Here is a 20,109-nt window from a genome sequence, read left to right as displayed (position 1 = left end):
TCTCTATCTTCTTCCTTATTTTTTAGATAAAATTAATTGTAGGACCTAAAATGTAAGTGCTGCCGTGACATCTTTGAGTTACGTAGCACCAAAGGCCGATTCATGAGCTCCTGGCTCTTGCCAAATATTCCCATCACTCCTTGGGAAAGACTCCCCACTCAGGTCGTCTCCCTATCAGCCAGACCAGCTGTCCCCAACCTTGTCCTCGACCTCATGGGTTTTACTTCCCGGTCAGCCTACAAAATTATTCAAACAACTGATTTCATTCCCCCATGAGAACCAGAGGACACCCCACCCACCAGTTACTACAAAGCCTGCCTCCCACAGCCCTGTTGTTTCCCTTTGCTTCTGAGTATAAACCCCTGTATGGTCCTGTGTGGTGTGAAATGTCCTCCTACCTGGGGACATTACGAGTGTAGCTAATGAATGTAATGCCGCCAGTGTCATCTGTGCGGTGCTGGGTGTTGCGTGTTTGGTCTTCTTGTATTATTTAACGCAAGAATCTCTCCCTTACCAACAGGGTGAATAGGGTAGACAAGACATAGCACACCTAGAAACCTCAAAGTCTTCAAGCATTTACTTAGTGTTTAAATGTCTTTTCTCTCTGTGATTAGCCTGATGTGAAACTTTATTTTTACCTAGCGTAGAACATAAGAAATAATGATTTCTCTTTGAAGTCAAAACACCTGAATTTGAATTCCACTTCCGCTATTTCCTTACCGTGCTTGAGAAAAGTTACTAAGCTTTAGCTTTCTCATCAATAAAATGTCATTTTTCTGACATAGTGTTGTGAAGAAAGTTATGTATGATACTGTACATTAAATATTTAGTGCACGTCTTTGGTTGGGAGGATTAGATAATAAACATCAAACACTTAGCACAGTTCCTACAACCTAGTAATAGGTAAAAACCAGTAAGTATGTTTCCTTTTTTTTTTTTTCTTTTTGAGACAAGGTCTCATTCTGTTGCCCAAGCTGCAGTGCAGTGGCGTGATCATGGTTCACTGCAGCCTTGACCTCCCGGGCTCAAGCGATCCTCCCACCTCAGCCTCCTAAGTAGCTGGCACTATAGTTATGTGCCACCACACTTGGCTAAATTTTTTTGTACTTTTTGTAGAGACAGGGTTTTGTCATGTTGCCAGGCTGGTCTCCAACTCCTGGACTCAAATCTGTCTGCCTCAGCCTCCCAAAGTGCTGGGATTACAGATGTAAGCCATGGCACTGGCCCAAAGCCAGTAATAATCTTTTCAGGACAAATGGGAAAGTGTAACCAAGATGAAAATGAATGCCAGTCATTCTGCATCACTGTCCTGGCTCAGGCAGGTGTGAACATTACTTGGCATCTGGGCTTTCCAAAGCTCAGGGCCCATGGGAACTGGAAGAGGAAGTTCCCACCAAGCAAAGTGGTTCAGGCACCTAGGAAGACTTGGGGTTGCCAGGACAAGGAGAGCAGATGGGTAATACTGGTTAAAAAACGAGGGCCCTAGGTCAATTTCAGAAGGGTTTGATGCCAAGATGTCTAACATGGAGACCACGAAGGTCATGTGCATGGCTATGAGGATTGGCACCAGGTCGACCACAGACAATTCATCTGAAAGCTGTTGGCCCAAAAATCTGCCTATCTAAAAATAAACCAACCCATATATTCTTTAATCCATTTCATATTTGATACATTAAATGTTTTTAAGTAGTCTTCCTTCATTGTTATTCTGTCTTTGGCTTTTTTTTATATATAGCCATAAATGAATGCAATATATTATATCTAAAATAATCTGGAAACCTAGGGGACTATTTTCAAATTTCTACTGTGATGATTAATACTCCAGTGCACAGCTTTGGCTATAAAGGTGCTTTTTTAATTCCTGTATTTAGAATCATTTCTTACTTTCTGAGAAATGGCATTACTAGGTCAATAATTAGGAAGACTTAAATTTTTAAATTTAAGATTGTTTTCCACAGTAGTTCAATGTGTATACCCATTAATAATATATAATATTACTTGCTTAACCAAATTTGAACTGGATTTCTTAATATTGCTTTAAATGTTTTTTGTTCAATTGATTTCCTTTGTTATTAATAAGTGGATGGAGTTTTAAATTTACTTTTATAATAAATGTAGTTTCTCATTTATGAATTGGCTGCCCAGGTTGTTCGATTCTTTATTAGCTTAAAGGGTCTTAGTGTTTTGGCATCAATAGCAATAGGTTCTTTTTATAGTGAAAGATACTATATTTGTTGCAAAGAGTTTCTTCAGTCTATAGTTTATCTTTTGTTTTCAATTCTGTATTTTTGTCTTTTTGAAATAAAAATCATACACAAGTTTTAAAGGGTTATGGAGCCATATAGTCCAGTTTTTTCTATGTGTGCTTGCAGCTACTTTTAAACTAAGAAAGTCTACCATCCGGAGATCTGACAAATACTTGATGTATTATTCAGTTTTTTATGATTTAGTTTTTAAACTTCTTATAATGCATTAGCAATCTATTTTTTCATGTTGTGTGAGGTTGAGGGTTCTAATTTCTGGCTTGGTATTTATCAGATAAAGGATCTTAATTTATAACTCTAAAATTCTTTTATCTTTTTAATCCCTAGAGTCTTCACTTTCCCCATGGCTAAGTAGGAAAAGAGATAAAAGGTTACAGATATGAATGTGAAAGACTGATTGTTGTTTTCCTAATTAACGTGGACCAGAGTCTGTGAGAGAGAATGACTTTCTTTGAATGTTTTCACAGTCCCCTTAATAACATGACTTTTGGTTGTTTGTATCAAATTAAGGCAGAAATGACTTAGACAGATTGGCCCAAACATACTTAAAGTACTCATAATTAGGCAAAATAGTAAATAAATAAATAAATAAAGGAACATAGAGACTCTCAATCAAGTTTTGCTAGAATCTATCACCTGTGAAAGGTAAATATGAATATATGGCTTTTAGATTATTACAAAAAGTAGAAGCACACTTCTTCTTAAGAGAAATTGTATATGGAATTTTGGCAGAAAAGAGACTTTATCTGGCGAAATGTGGGGCATTTGGCTGTGAGACTGGACAGAAAGTGATCTTAACAAAGGGTTTTGGCATGAATTAAACAGAGCTGGAAAGAAGAGGTTTCTGTTGCCATTCTTTGTAAGGTCAACAGGACTGCAGTTTTAGGCAAAACAATCCATCAGAACCAATGAGGGAGGACTCATGCAGAAGCTCAAGTTCAAAGAGGGGTCTCAAATGCCTTCACGGTGTATGGAGAAGACACAGAAGGCCAGGGCCTTGACCATAAACCATACTAGTTCCCCAAGCTCTTTCTCCAGTGGCTTCTGCTTGTATCTTTCGGCAGAAAAGTAAATGAGGGTTGAGAGCAGAGAGGGAGATAGCAGAACTGGGAAGTCAAGACACAAACAGCGTTGCTAAGTGGTATAAAAGGAGCAGAAAGAGGGCAAGAATGAGTCTAGGACACTTAGGGAGACTTGTTTAGCATTTCAAACATGTTTTTGTCCATCTACTTGTTTTCTTGCTTATTTGCTTGTATATTTGTTTATCTGTACCTAGCATTATGTTCAGAACCAAAGATAAATAAGCCTAAATATTCTGAACCTTCATCCATTCACAGAATATTCACTTAGGTTCTATTATGGGCCATCACCCTTTTTAGGAGTTTGAGATACATGGAGGAACAAAACAGACAAGGTCCTCTCCCTTACAGGAACTCTACTTCTCTCTCTCTCTCAAAATAATTAAAACATAGAAACATAAATGAAAACATATCACATATTCCTGTATTCTCTCCAGGTTTCACAAATGTTAAAATTTGGCATATTTCTTTCAAGTTTTATTTTTAAAAGTTAAATCTTTTATTTCATTATAGTTACAGTTAGAGCTGCTTTAACCACTCTCTAATTTCATGTTCCTTCCACTCTTCAGGGAAGTAAGTAATTGTCTTGACATTGGCAGTCTTCCAATTTTTAAGTAGTGTATTACTACACACATACTTGTTCATGAAAAACTTGTAGTGCAATTTTATAATTTGAAGATTTTGAAAGGATGTTTTAGGTATAAAATGACAACTTGCTTTTTATACATCACATCAGGATTTCAGATAATTCATACACACTTATTAAATACCCTCTGTGCCACAGGAAATACTCTAAGTGTTAGAAAAAAAGTGAAGAAAACAAACTAAAGTCTTTGCACTCATGAAGCTGATATTCTAATAGGATAACAGACGTTGAACAACAAAATATGAAATATTCAATTAAGGCTGCTGTTACAAACTGAGTTTTGTACCTCCCAATATACATATGTTGAAGGTCTAACCCTCAAAGTGACAAATATTTAGAGAGATAACTTTTAGGGAGGGAATAAGATTAAGAGAGGTCGTTAGGGTAGGGTTTTGATCCCACAGGACATATGTGCTTATAAAGAGACACCACCAGATAGTTCTCTGAGACTGAGAGGCCTTGTGAGGACACAGCAAGATGCCACGCATCTGCAAGCCAGGAAGACAGCTCTCACCAGGAATCCAATCTGCCAACACCTTGATAGGGACTTAGAACCTCCGGATGAGTGAGGATGTGTATTTCTGTTGTTTAAGCCACCATCCTGTGGTGTTTTGTTATGACGGCCCAAGCTGACTAATGCAGCTGCTTTATAATTGATAAGTGATAACAAGAAAAATTAAGTTAGGAAGGGGAGAGGAAGTAATAGGGTTCAGATCAGAAGCTGAGATGAAGCATCCAGGGAGGATCCAAGAAGCATCCAAGAAGCTAATCGTGAGGAAAGCTCTGAAGAAAACGAAGGAGCTGGTCATTTGGCTACATGAGCAAACACAGAACTGCAAGTTCAAAGACTGAGGCAGAAGCATCCCTGGTACATTCTAGGAAGAGGAGGAGGTCAGGATGGCTGGAGTAGAGGGAAAGAGGGGCAGGGAGGGAAGAGATGGGGCCTGAGAGTAACAGAAGCCAAATCATGTAGAAACCAAGGGAGAGTATTTAAGCAGAAGAATGACAGCATCCAACATTCATTTGAACAAATTGCTGTGAACAGTCCTGTTGAGAAAAGAGAGAAAGAACCAAGGGCAGCAGCAGGGAAACCTCTTGTAAAAACTCATTTCAGTAACAAAAGCAAAAGATAATGGTGGTTTCAATCAGACAGGTGGCAGTGGCAGTGGGGCGATGGGAAGTGATCTATTTGGAGATCAATTCTGAAAGATCTAAGTAACTGTCAGAATCGTCTTGGCAGTAAAAGAAGTGAGGAAGACTGCATGGGGAACAGTTTTGAGCTCCCAGGACCCAAAATCCAAGACTTGCAGATGAGATGCTGCCTAAATGGGTTGTGAGACAGAGGGGTCTGGAATTTAGGGGAAAGATCTGGCCTGGAGGTGTAACTTTAAGGTAATTAGCACAAGGTTGACATTTAGAGCCACAAAAATTGATGAGGTTACTTAAAAAGTAAATGTTGCTTGAAAAGAGAAGTCCAAGGGAAATTTTAGAGATGACCATCAGCCAGCAAAGAAGACAGGGACTGGCCAGAAATTTAGGATGAGAACCAGGTGTCACAGCTGGATGTTAAATGAAGAAAAAAGTTTCAAAGGGAAGTCATCAGATGGATAAAATTTATCAATGTTGATATATGTAGATCAAGGCCATTCTTTTATTTCCCATATATTCTATCATATGAATATAGTCATTTTTATTTATAATATATATTATATAATAATACATACTTCAGTTATTTATGAGGTTTCACTTTTACCCGTAATGTAGCAATGACCATCTGTGTTCATGAATGATAGAGGCTTTAGGGTATAAGTAGACGAAAAAATGCTGAGTTGTGGAATATACATCCTCAGCTTTTCTAGCTGTTGTCAAATTGCTTTTCAAAGGGATTGTGCCAATGTATACAGCTACCCGTAGTGTTTGAGAGCTCACATTCTCTCTCATGCTTGTTGTTTTCAATTTATTTTTGACAGATGAATGTGAATTTGTAAAACACCTTTTAACATTTTTAACAGCTTTATTGAGGTATGATTGATATGCAAAGAACTGTCCATATGTAAAGTGTACAATTTGATGAGTTTGGACATATGCAAACACTCATGATACTGTCACCACAATCAAGGTAATAAGCGTATCCATCAGCTCCCAAAGCTTCCCTGTGTTCCTTTATTTTTGATTTTTGTTTTTAATTTTTCTTTCTATGGTAAGAACACTTGAAATCTACCCTTAACACATTTTGAAGTACACTAAGCAGTATTGTTGGTGACAGGCACAACACTGCACAGTAGCTCTCCGGAATATATTCATCTTGCATAACTGAAACTTTATACACACTAAACAATTCCCTATTTTCCTCACCTCTCAGCCAATGGTAACCACTACTGTATTCTCTGGTGAAGTTTGAGTACTTTAGACACTTCATATTAGTGGAATCGTGCAGTATTTGTCTTTCCGTGACTGACTTATTTCATTTAGTGTCATGTCTGCCAGGTCCATCCATGTTGTCACAAACTGCCTTCATAGCACAGGAATTAGCAGAATAAAAAGCAACATATGAAAAGGGCAAAAATATTTACAAACCATATACTGCTAAGGAGTTATATTTCCAAAATATATAAGGCATTTAAATAACTTAATAGCTGGGAAAAAAAAGTAAAACAAAACAAATAACCCAAATAAAAATGGGCCAAAGAACTTGAACAGACATTTCTTTAAAGAAGACATATAAATGGTCAACAGATATATTTTTAAAATATTAAGCACTACTAATTACAAGGAAAATGCAAATCAAAACTACAATGAGCTATCATTTCACATCCGTTAGGATTGCTACTATATAAAAGAAAGACAAGCATTGACAAAGATGCGAAACAATTGGAACTCCTGTACACTGTTGGTGGGAATGTAAAATGGTGTGGCAGCTATGGATAACAGTATGGAGATTTCTCAAAAAATTGAAATAGAAATATCATATGACCCCGCAATCCCGCTTCTGGTTACATATCCAAAAGAACTGAAGTCAGTATGTAAGAGAGATATCTGTATTCCCATGTTCATTGAAGCATTATTCACAGAGAGAAATTAGTTGTATAAGGAGAAGATGGAAGATTCGTAGATAAATTTTAAATTTGACAAGAAGTAGAGTGAGTTTTCCACTTTTAAGCCATTATGTCAAATAATCAATTATTCAGTGCAAATAATCAATTCATGAAAAGAGCATTCTGACCAGCTGTATTTTGACTGTAGAAGGCTAGTGGGTAAAGTCCTTTTGTGGAGAGAGGAAAATAAAAAATCACCCAGTAACTTGAAGGAATTCTGAATACCACTGAGCATGCAGTAGAGGTGGTAGCATGTGGCTTTACAGTAGCACTTGTTTGATTTTCCCAAGCTAGTCTCAGCATCCCAGATGAAAGCACGGAAATAGCACACAAAGATTTCCATAGCACTGACGTTTCCTAGGACGCTCTGAATAGCCGAGGCCCAAAAGAACAAGGAAGTTTACGTGAAAGTGGAGAAGGGATATCCTGGAAATAGCACAAAGAAGTAAGGGTACTGCTGCCCCACCAGACTGAATTGTATCCTCCCCAAATGCATATGTTGAAGCTCTAGCCCCCAGTGTGACTTATTTGAAGATAGGGCCTAAAAGGGTGTAATTAATGTTAAATGAGGTCATAGGGTGGTAGGGCCCTGATGTGACAGTGTTCTTAGAGGAAAAAGAAGAGACGCAAGGGAGCACTCCTCCCCAACCTCTAGCCCTGCAACCCAAGAAGACAGCCCTCTCCAGACACAGATCCTGCTGGCACCTTGATCCTGGAATTCCAGTCTCCAGAACTATTAGAAAATAAATGTATGTTATTTAGGCCATGCAGTCTATGGCATTTTTTAAGGCAGCCTGAATGCACCAAGACATGGGGTAAGGGAAAATGAGCCACCTCCATCTGAGAGGCCTCAGCAAGAATTGTATATCAAAGGAACAGTGAGGTTTCTGTAAAGGGAAAGAGAGAGCCAGTTTTCTCTAAGAAGCTGAAGATGTAGGTCAGTTTGCTTCCCAGGAAAATGAAACTGAGATAACATAGTTTTCTTTACAAAATGTCTCACAATTACTGTTAATGTATTTTTATTTTGGAACCCCATGTTATTAAAATATAACTTGTCATATTTATAACAGCAATGCTAAAAAGTTTCCCTGTTTAGAATTTTTGTATTTCTAGTAGTTTTTTGTTTTTCCACTGGGTTTCTTAAAATGATTTTTTACATTGTATTTCTACATGACAACATGTGAGCATTTCCGGATGTCATTTCTGCTATTTTCAAGTATGTAACATATTGTGGAAATAGATTTTGGGGGGTTCCAATAAGTGGAAACTCTAATTCAATTAAAAATGTTACCATATTTTGTTTTCTTGTCACTAATTTTTGGCAACTTATGTGTTATATATGAATATCTCTTATAAATCTGGTGATTATTATATCTTGAAGAAAATGTGTACACTTATTTTAGGCCCTTGTTTAACTTTTATTTCAACATAAATATTCATTTTGCTTTTTAAACCAATTGTGATATATGCATAAAAATAAACATACAATAAAAATCTATATAAAATTCAAAACTATCACAACTACCATATTAGCTATCAGTGTTCCAGAAAGTGTTTAACTGAGCTGTATATATGCTGCTGTGATACATGCTAGCTGCCAAGAATGCTAACTCATTACATACTCAGTGGTTCCACAGATATGTTTAAAAGAGAAAATAATTGTGTACACTACGTCAACAGAGAAACTGAAACAGATGACATTACTATCTATGCCAAACCAATCTGAGAATAATTCTTCAACTTACAGAGGTCACAAAACAGCCTTATTCACTTATTCAAATTTTCATCAGCTTTCCCATTATTTCTGACCTAGACACTTACATCTCGAGATGTTTCTAAAAGTTAGTTTTACTATGTTTTCTTTACTCTTAGCAATGATACTCCTGCAACGCTATTCATCTCTTCATAATAAGATAACTTCTATTACTTTTACCATAATTACAATATTGTAGTTTTGAAAGAGCAACCAGTCTAAGATCTAGAGAAGAAATATGCATACGACCTCTGAGCATGTATCAGGAATATTTCACTTTGCTAGTGGTTTTAGAACAAGAAATCTCAGTGGTACATCATCCTACAATGGCCTCTAATGCGTCCATGGCTATAAAAGTATAATAAGTTCTAATAGTTTTATGTAGATATGTTTTTCTCATTTAGGAGTTTGGCTTTTACTATCAATCACAATGTAAATACATCCTGTGTGATAAATCTAGTTGCTCTTGAAGAGTTTTAATATTTATCTGCCTGCCTTGTAAATACCTTATTAGAAGCAAGAGCAATAAGACGATCTTGGAAATAAATCTCTTTTAATGTGATATTTTTTCATAATATAAAAATTCGAGAACTTTAAACTCCAAATAAGTAAAGACTTAAGAAAAAGTAATTTAGAATAGAGTAATAGCAAACAGGTTACACTAATCATATAAGCAATATTAATTTTAAAAATTTGGGATGTATTTATTTATTCATTTATTTTTTTAAAAAATTTTTTTCTGAGACAGGTTCTCTTCTTTCTCCCAGGCTGGAGTACAGTGGTATGATCATGGCTCACTGTAGCCTTTTCCTCGACCTCCGGGGTTCAAGTGATTCTCCCGCCTCAGCCTCCTGAGTAACTGGCACCAGAAGTGAAAGCCACTACGCTCAGCTAACTTTTTGTATTTTTTGTAGAGATAGGGTTTTGCCATGTTGCCCAAACTGGTCTGGAACTCCAGGGCTCAACTGATCCTCCCACCTTGCCCTACCAAAGCGTTAGTATTATGGGAGTGAGACACTATGCCTGGCCAGAATTTCTCTTTATAAAAAAATAAGAGAGTAAAGACTGATTAAACATTAATTGAATTGTGTATCCACAAGCATCCCAAAGGGAAAACAATTCAAAGTTTTCAGTATTCGTGTTTTTTGTTTTTGTTTTTCTCATATCTTCATTTCAGGCTTTTTCTCTTGTTCTCTTTCAATGAACTAGTAGTGATGTAATTAGTGCTCATGGCTTTTCATCAGCAACAGGAATTCCTTTTCACTCCTTTTTGTTTGTGTTTCATTTTGCAGGTTGCAGCAAGGTTTTTTTGGCTCTTTGCAAAGGGCCTGTCAAAAGCCAAGAGAGCAAAAGACAATGTGGAGATTACAGGCAGGAGACAAGGGCCAAATTTGTTAACAGAACATTTGTGTCTTGCTGAGCTGGCTGCCCTTGGAGTGGATGTAGCTAGTGAACCTTGGGTCTACAAAGCAGATGTTCCCTCTCCAGAGAGAAAAGACCACACACCTCCTACTGTTCTGAAAATGAAGATAGGGGATGTCAGAAGACAAGCCCAACAAGCTTTCACACGTTTCCCTTTGCCTTTTCCCACATCTTAAATATCCTAGAGGGCCCAAGGGACATGCCCTTTTATTTCACCACCCCCTACAGAACTGAGATAAATATGGCTACATGAAACTAACTTTAGTGTTAGAGTTCATTTTGTAACATCACTCAGTAATTATAACCTCAAGGGCAGTCCTTCAAGTTAAGAAAGAGCAAACGCTAATCTCAATTTTAAAATTGACAATGATCTTCCCGTTAATATTATCATCATCCTAAAAAGCATGAGGATATAGCTTTGCAGTACCCAACTAGATTTAAGGTGTTTAAGTAATGAGGATGCTGAAATGATTACTTTTTTAGTACATATAAAAAGTAGTGTTCTCATGGTCGGTGTTAATTTCCTTATTGCTTTGGGACTACCAGTGGGATATTTCCAGAACTTTCCAGTCCAAGCAAATAACCTGTCATTTTTATGCAATTGAGAAGAATTTTACACTATGTTTTCTATAAATATTTTCCTGAATTTTATTATTCTAAGGTGAAAGCCCAATATTTGTAATGATTCCAAATGTAATTTAAAAAAATATTTAAAGCACAGTGTTTATCTTAAATTTGTAGTTATCTTACTTTCACTGAGAAGCAACATTTTATTATCCTAAGAAAAGAAATTGTAGGCATTTACTTTGATACAGTTCAAGGCCAGAAAAGAAAGGAAAATGGTCTGGCTTCCCACACTGTAGGACACAGACTAACAGAGCTACCCACAACCTCATTTTCCAAAATATTAGTCAACTCCCAAAAATTATTCAACTCATCAACAAAAGTGCTCACCAACTCCAAGTGATACATTTGTCGTGTGAGAAAAATCACTGGGAGCACCTTTCCTCCTGGTGCATTGTGAGTTTTTCCCTAGGATTTTATAAAGTACCCTCTTCAAGTACTGATAGAATTATCATACAACAAAAGTAGACATTAATTAAAATCTCATAAATATATTCCATTTTTGGCATGACATTTTTTAACAAAAGATTAATAAAGGTACCCGTAAGTATCCAGAAAAACTAGCTCTGTATGTTTTCCAAACCTAGCTTATTTTCTTTCTTTTATTTTAATTATATTTTAAAATATGTCATTTACTGACAGTATTCAAGAAAATGTAGCGACCAGTATGAAAAAAACTTTAACCTGGATCACCATAGCATTTTCTGTATTTTATACTAAATACAAGTATCATCTTTAAAATATGTTATTTGGTAATCATTTGGTAGCTACAGGGTAAAATTAAGTGTAATTTTCCCAGCTCAGCTTTTCACAACTTGCTACTAAGATAAGAGAATTGGCAAAGCATGGAAAGTGATTACCAGCATTTCCATGATTGGCAGGATGTGACAGCTCTGTTCAGTGTTCATCGGGTGACTGGCTTTTGGTTTAACCCAACTGATGGAGTGCTCATGCTCTATTTCCCCACTGTTGCCACCAGGCTTACTCTTCTTTAGGAAGTCAAGTTCTCTGCCAAGCAGAAAATGAGGAATCCATCTTGCTCTGTGTGGGTACAGCTACTTCTCCACACCCATCAGCACTTTTCCTTTACTCTCAGTTGAAGAGTAAAACTTCCAGAGAGTAAATTTTTTATGAAGTAAGCATAGGAGGTAATATTGACTATTGCATTACAATAATTGTCCTCATAAGTAATGAGCTTTTGGTAGTGACAAGAACAAGAGAAGCTCTGAGAAGAATGCCTGTTTTTTCTTGTATTTTTTTTAATTCCCTTGTTCAGAATAAAAAAGATTTAGAAACCGGGAACTGACAATCTTATCATAATCCAGTAGAGCTTACACTTGATAAAATCCTAATAATAGACATTACAATTATGCTAATAACTGTGCATATTAACTGGATGTCTGGCCAAACCTCTGCCAGGGGATTTTCATTCATCAATGAAACGTCTAGAAAAAGAGACGAAAGCCAAAATAAATACTTTGTCCATTGGCACGTGGTGAGTCTCGACAAAAGCACCTATCTGAAGATGAGAAAACAAAACAACAATAACCACAAAATAAACAAGAAAGGAACCTGTGTAAGGACACAAGAGAAAAGAAGTGGCAATCCTCATCCTAAAAGTAGAGAAGACAATACCAAGAACAAGAAATAATAACATTAAAGGGAAAGTACAATCGCTTTTGTAGACACATAGGGTGCAAAAAATGCATGATTTCGGTGATGCACACGTGAAAGGAGCATGACAACAACCTGGTGTGGGTATAAAACAGGATGAATTGAAATGCGCAACTGCTGAGAAAAGTAGGATTAGCAGAAAACTCAAATGCAATTAAAGTGTTAAATGCAAATTAAAAGCAGCAGACAGTAAAATTGATTAAAAAATCAAATCAGTGATGAAACGAAAACTTCAATTATTTTTCCAGAATGCAACAAAAATGACCAAGAGATTTAAGGAAGGGGACAGAAGGAAAAAATAAGATAATAAATGTGGAAGACAAAGCATAGAAGAATAACTTAGGTGTCTTAAGGGGGGGAACGAATTTGTACATAAGTAAGATCTGAAACAAACGAGCAAACAAAAATCTGAATAAGTCAACTGAAAAGTCACAGTACCATGTTACACATTAAATCAATGAAGAGTCCCACACCTAGACACCCTTGGCAAAATTTTTAATTAAATGGTGAAAGAAAATATTAAAAGAACACCCAGAAAAACTGGCTGCCTTCATATTTTTCCTCTGTACTAAAGTGCCAGAAAATGTTCGCATATTATCTAAAATGTGTATAAAGGAAAAGGCTATAACCAAAGAATTTCTTAAGTAGCTGAATTGTCTTTCATTTGTGAAGCTAACGGAAAGACATTATCTGATAGGCAAAATGTGCAAAACATATGAATCGCCTGCCCATCTTAGAAACAAATAATGTAAAGATATATTTCAGATCAGACAACGATCAGAATTAGGAATTTAAGACACAGTAGAGATAGCAGTAGATACAGTAGAGTAGATACAGTAGAGATGAATTTGCATTTATTTTCTCTTTCTATGAAAAATGACAAGAGAAACTTATTTGAAATATGGACAAAGATTTAAGCATAAAGAAATGCATTACAGTATAATTATAGCATAACTTAAAATCGCTGAATATTCAGCAATAGAATAATATGCAACAGGGTACGTTTATGCTTAATTCTAATGGTAGTGTTTAATTTTATGATGAAATATTTAGTAAGAAGCAGAGTATGAAAGAAATAATCCATGAATTAACAGTGTAAAGAAAAAGCCCATGTAACTTTTATCTATAATACTTTATATCTTTAAAAAGAGATCTGAAGTAAATATTAGAAATATTGATTTTTTTGAAATTTGGGAGTAATGGATACATAAGTCTAATTGTTATTTTACTATATGTAGTTTCTCTCATTTGTTTTGCAAAAGAAAAAAAGATCATAGGCAATAGATTGTAAGAAAAATTTACAAAACTTGTTACATTTGGATTCTGATAGTATGGTTCTTTTTTTCTCTCACTACTTTATACTTTTCATTAGTTTTTTCATACTCCCTACAGAAAGAAATACAGTGGCCAAGTGAAAGAAAAATCACCCATCATAGTATATTAGAAAAAACATAGGCTTAGAAATAAGAGCATTTCAAAACATCCTAATATCCACCAATTATTAGTTAAATGAAACTTAATCTCCTTACCTATTTTTTCATTTATAAAATAAAAGCATTAATTTCTGCTTTCTACAATTATTATGAGGATTAAGTAATACAATGCTTTGAAGCAATACATCTGTATGAGAAAGATTTCTTTGAATGACTATCTTTTTTTGGGAGAGAAATTACTTTAACTGTAGATTGGTTTGGTCTGTGGCTCAGAAGCAGAGCAATTGTTCTTTCAGTTATAGTTGTGGTTAAGCCGATGAATGAAGCTCTCCTTAACAGACAGCATTGCCATTTTACTGGGAAGACAGAGTAAAACATCAATTTCATTCTGTGACTTTGGCCATATTAAGAAGAACAATGTGGGCAGAAGCTGAAATTTTGTTGCAGAGGAGGGAGCCCTTGCTTATTCATTAAGGTGGGACAGGGTCAAGAAGAAAGGAAAGGAGAGGAGAGGGGAGGGGAGGGAAGGGAGGGGAGGGGAGGGGAGGGGAGAGGGAGCAGTGAGGTGTTCTAACTTGTCCGGGCAGGCAAGTGGCCAGATCCAGAGGGGCAGCAAGTAACTAGCTAGTCATCTGAAGCGGGTCTTCTTTGTCCCCAAAACACAGCTGGACTACATTTCCCAGCCTTTCTGGCAGTGGGATTTGCCAACTCAGCCCAGTTGGACTGAGCTCTAATAGAATATATGTAGAATGATGTGCATTTTAAAACGATGTGCCCAACGTATAAAATACTCCCAAGCATGATCCTTTATTATCTTTCCTTTCACTAATTTAATACAGACATCCACAGCAACCCTTGAGGGCAAATGTTGATAAAGGGAGAGCCACAAATGGAAGCAGCCTGGCTCTGATTATTGCAGAAACAAGGCATTTCTACCAAGGAGCAGTCACTTTGGGTTTTCCATGAGCACAAAATAAACTTTTACATTATGAGGGCTAAAACTGCCCTAACGAGTCCAGGTTTCCTCATACCTGAAAGCAGCAAGGTGAGTGTGATATTGTGTGTGTGTGTGTGTGTGTGTGTGTGTGTGTTTTCATCCACAATTCTTGGCTTGTAACTCCCATAGACCTTGCTACAGTAAACAGAATGGCTCAGACATCCTCCCGCCCTCCTTCACCTGCCCATAACAAGACTCTAATCATAATATGCATCATACAACCTTTATTGAAGAGAGAGTTCCACCCCATAACCTGGAGGAAAACATGCTACACAATGAGATCAAGAAGGAACGAAACAGATAAACCTGGCTGGGTTTAGATCAAACCCTTTTTGTCTAATCACTTTTCTACATGGCTATCATGCTTCAATCATGCCTATCCAATTAAGTCTGCATAAAAAGACCCAAAAAGGCTCAGGAGAGCTGAGCATGTGGGTTCTCATAGGACAATGAATAGGAACTCATCCACATGTGGGGAGGGTGGCGTACCCCGACTCCATGAGGACAGACACTCCTGCGCTTGGAACCCTTCCTGATCTCACCCTATGGATATCTTCATCTGGTGGTTTATTTGTATCCTTAAAATATCCTTTCTAATAAATCAGTAAAGTATTCCCCTGAGTTCTGTGAGCTCCTCTAGCAAATTAATCAAACCCAAAGAGGGGGTCGTGGGAAACTCAATTTGAAGATGGCTGGTCAGAATTTCCAGAGACCTGGAGTTGTGACCAATGTCTGTCTAATGATGTCTAAAGGGGTCAGTTTTGGAGACTGAGCCCCCGTCTGCGGGATCTGGCAGTATCCTCAGGTAGATAGTGTTGGAAATGAACTGGGGGACACCCAGCTGGTGTCCACTGCAGAATTGCTCACTTGATAGTGAGGAGAAACTTCCCTCCCAGATTTAGTCACAGAAATCTTGTGTGGACTACCACGCTGAGTGAAATAATAGGGAAAAGCACTTTCGAGTTCATCTGAGTTTCTCCAAACAGTGAGGATACAAAGAATAAGGGCCAGAAACTCGTGAGTACAATTATAGAGATGAAACACAACGGGAGCCCTCACAAAGGACCTCAGAAACAAATGATTTTGAATCAAGGCAGTAGAATGTGAGCAAGGTATTGGTGCATAGCAGCAGGCATGGAGTGAAGATTTGTTGCTTTGTCTTGCACTGATCTTAAGACAGCATTAGCAGCAAAGACAGAACTGGAAATCAAAATAAGTGTTATGAGATATTTTATTTCATTGGCATAGAAATATGTCCGCATGGTCCCCATTATATGGGAAACAAAATGAAGAAGCTACACAGCACAGCCTTTGATTCCCTATTTCCCTTACAGTTACCACTCAGTTCCACTGCTCTTCTCTCCAGCCAAACCTCAGGTAGAGGGAATGGTTTACAAATGCCATTTCCCAGGCCGGGCGCGGTGGCTCAAGCCTGTAATCCCAGCACTTTGGGAGGCCGAGACGGGTGGCCTCGAGGTCAGGAGATCGAGACCATCCTGGCTAACACGGTGAAACCCCATCTCTACTAAAAATACAAAAAACTAGCCGGGCGAGGTGGCGGGCGCCTGTAGTCCCAGCTACTCCGGAGGCTGAGGCAGGAGAATGGCGTGAACCCGGGAGGCGGAGCTTGCAGTGAGCTGAGATCCGGCCACTGCACTCCAGCCCAGGAGACACAGCAAGACTCCGTCTCAAAAACAAAAAACAAAAAAAACAAATGCCATTTCCCATCATTTCTCCAGGAGTCCTCATCACATGCCGACACAGTATCTGCTATTACCATTCCACTACAACGTTGCATGCAAAGGTGACCAATGACCTTTATAAAGGCAAATCCAGGAGAAAACGTTTAGGCCTCACGTTTCTTTCTGTCTTTTTTTTGTAAAATGGAGAGAATTGTAGTGCATTCTTGATAGATTTGTTATAAGGATCAAATGAGATAATGCAGAATTGGTTAGACTGATGCCTGGCACATACTAAAACTCTATTACTATTATTCCATTTTCATGCTTTTACCCTTTTTGCTATTTTTGTTTTGTTATTTTTGTGTTATGCTTTTTGTTAAAAAATATTTAACAAAATATCTTTTGGCCACACTGGATTTCTCTCTGCTCCTTGATGGGCAAAGTTTTGTTCATTCCCATTGCCCCCACCTTGACACTGTCTGCATGTTCTTTTTTCAACTTGAAATGCTTATTCCAATCTCCATGAGTGTTTTCTTTTTATCCTTCTCTTTGAAGAGGTTTTCTTTTATGACTACCTTATCTAAAGTATATCCTCATTTTAAATTTTTATGGTGTCCTGTTTTTATTTTCCTTCATGGCACATAAAACAATTTGTAATTGTTTTGAAACACACACACTCACATCCTTCTATTTAGTGCTTTTCTCTCTCCTTGAACTATACGCTTTATGAAGTTAAGATCTATGGAGGTTTTGTTCACCTAGGACCTAACACAATGCCAGGAACATATCAGGTTGTCAATAAATATTTATTTATGAAGAATGAATAAATTAAATAATGTAAGTGCTTTTAATTCTGGGTTACATTTCAAAGACTATATAGTCAGTGGTATAGAGAGGGAGAAGTAGGCACTAGACAGCACTTCATATGAATGCATTAATAGAATGTAAATAATTAATATTTAGGTATGATACTTTTTGTAGTAGTTAATAGCTAATTCATATTCAGATAATTATGATTTTTAATGTAACAAATTATATGCATATAATATTAAATCATCCTATAGTCTTCACAGAATCTTGCTCTAGAAATGGTTTCTGCTTAAATGATAAAAGCTCCTTGAAGCCAAATCTCAAAATGGTGCCTAGGACAAAGAAATGAAAAAGTAGAAGTTCCACACACTGATTAATTAATTAATTAGTTAACCGTTTCCTTGAAGTGGTTAGGTAGCCGAAATTGCTACAATTCTAAGTGACTTGCCTCTAATTCCACAGTTTGATGGAAGCAATTCTGCCAAGTGAAATTGGCTGCAGTTTCTGACTAAGCTCAGCTTCCTTTGATATTTTTGGCTTTTCCCCAAAATATTTATAGTTTTCTTTTCACATCCAGTGATTTACTATTCAACCATGGTTCACAGAGGTTAAAAGCACCAACCTTAGTACATATGCAGTGTTGCTGTCACTGTCTTGAACAAAATGTTTTCATTCCATGGGTATGGCAAAGAATTGCCAAGCATCAATTACACGCCCTTTCCTACTTTCATTCCAAACCGATTTTTACTGAAAGTATATTACATACCAGACATTAGAGATGACTTTACTGGGGTCATGGAGAGAGGGATAACCAATGCATCTCCATGGCACACAAAGACTTTGCTACTTTTTAAAATGGCTTATACTACAGACACCTCCTGACTGCCTCTTGAGTTGTTGATTCTATGGCATTAAGAGAGAAGAGTCCAGAATGTGTCTGGTATATAACGTGAAAAATTAACTAGTAGTATGATTACCACTATTGATCAAAATAGGAAATTCTCTCCCAAAGGATATACATCTGTCTTAGGGAGTATAATGGGAATTGTGTGATGAAGGATCACCTTTACCAGAGAAGAGCCTTGAGGTGAGGGATTACATTTCAACTGAACACGGTATCAAGAGGTTTAGGTCTCCTATGGACGTGCACATGTAGTCCCTCAAACAAGGAATTGTAAGAATGATGAAGATTGTCTCTGTATGTGCCCCCTTCCCTTTTGCAATCTTCCCTTAACCCATTTCCTTTGCCCAAGAGATTCCCAGGACCCAGATACGTCTCTCTACCAAAAGCCTGAACAATCTGCCATGCAGACACTTAAACTACATCCTCCCCATTGTCGTCATCTTCTGTCTTGGGATTTTTCCATCCTGTTAAATAGTAAACAGGATGGAAAATGTTAAAAACGACCATTGACTAATCAGTTAACTGGCTTTCTAGGTTATAAGTCCTAAGTGGAGAGGGAAAAATGAAGATTCTTAATGTCAAATCCTTATTTTATTCTAATCCTTAAATTTCTCTTCTATTTTCTATCAGTACTAACAGCCTAAGTTTCTTTTGCTCGTTTGTTTCATGTGTCCCACAGTAGCAATCTAGACCTTTTAAAAAATAGATTAGGAATCTATATTTTCCACTAATTTTGTAATGTCATTACCCCTTTCAAACTTATAATCTATTTATTGCTTATCTCTCTTCTCATTTTCATTTATTTTCTAATTAACCACATCTAAGCTCTTCTTACTCAATTGCTGATCCCAAACTACAATTTCCAGTTTCAAATTTGTAAAGATGATTAAACATCTCCCCTCATTCATTTGTTCACTTAGTAATTCATTCACCTAATATTGTGGGGGCATTGGTGTGCCAGAAACTAGAGTTGGTGCTGGGGATGTCATAACTCTGATCCTATTCTAGTGAGTGAAGGAGTTCATAAAGTGTAGAGTATTAATCATAAAAAAGAGAAAGCAAACACTGACCTGGTTTGAGATTTTTTTAAAAACCAAGAAAGAAGTCATTTTAAACTTAAGAATACATTTTAAACTTAAAAGAGGTGCATGGATATTTGAGCAATTGCAACATCACCAATTCATATTGGTGAATTCCTGTGCAATCTGGCTTATATTCGAAGAGAAAGTTTTGTTCTGTTTTGTTTTGTTTTCCTGGTATAAGTATATAAAGGGAAGAAAGAGAAAGCAGCCACTGTAAATTTCCTGTCTCAAAAAAAAAAAAAAAAAAAAAAAATTGCAGTATCCTGCACTAACATGGTTAGATTGGTGGACTGAAGTTTAGGATTCCAAACAAAAAATCTCCACCATTGGCAGGGCGTGGTGGCTCACGCCTGTAATCCTAGCACTTTGGGAAGCCGAGGTGGGTGGATCACAAGGTCGGCAGTTCAAGACCAGCCTGGCCAATGTGGTGAAACCCTGTCTCTACTAAAAATGCAAAATTTAGATGGGCATGATGGTGTGTGCCTGTAATCCCAGCTACTCGGGTGGCTGAGGCGGGAGAATTGCTTGAACTCGGACCCGGGAGGCGGAGGTTGCCATAAGCCAAGATCGTGCCACTGCAGTCCAGCCTGGGCAAAATCATCATCATCATCATCATCATCATCATCATCATCATCATCATCATC

The sequence above is a fragment of the Piliocolobus tephrosceles genome, chromosome 18, assembly GCF_002776525.5.
Source record: "Piliocolobus tephrosceles isolate RC106 chromosome 18, ASM277652v3, whole genome shotgun sequence".
Taxonomy (NCBI): Eukaryota; Metazoa; Chordata; class Mammalia; order Primates; family Cercopithecidae; genus Piliocolobus; species Piliocolobus tephrosceles.
Note: the sequence above shows the minus strand (reverse complement) of the source record.